This window comes from Brassica oleracea, chromosome C9, assembly GCF_000695525.1.
Source record: "Brassica oleracea var. oleracea cultivar TO1000 chromosome C9, BOL, whole genome shotgun sequence".
Taxonomy (NCBI): domain Eukaryota; kingdom Viridiplantae; phylum Streptophyta; class Magnoliopsida; order Brassicales; family Brassicaceae; genus Brassica; species Brassica oleracea.
The window spans coordinates 13,192,690-13,193,048 of record NC_027756.1 but is presented as its reverse complement, the minus strand read 5'-3'; positions in this window follow the sequence as shown (position 1 = coordinate 13,193,048).

Sequence of the window (359 nt, the reverse complement as noted above, 5' to 3'; positions counted from 1 at the left end):
ACTTGTTTAAAGAGTATTTGCCGGAAGACAATGTGTCTGCTGATTCTTATTATGAGATTCAGAAACTGGTTTATAGTCTTGGGTTGCCTTCGAAGATGATAGACGTTTGCATCGAAAATTGCATGATCTACTGGGGAGATGATGACAAGTTAGAAGAATGTCAATTCTGCAAGAAGCCACGATTCAAGCCGCAAGGACGATGACGTAATAGGGTACCGTACCAAAGGATGTGGTACCTACCAATTACAGACAGATTGAAAAGATTGTATCAATCTGAGCAGGCTGCTGGAAAGATGAGATGGCATGCCGAGCATACTCAGACGGATGGTGAGATGACTCATCCATCAGATGCAAGAGCC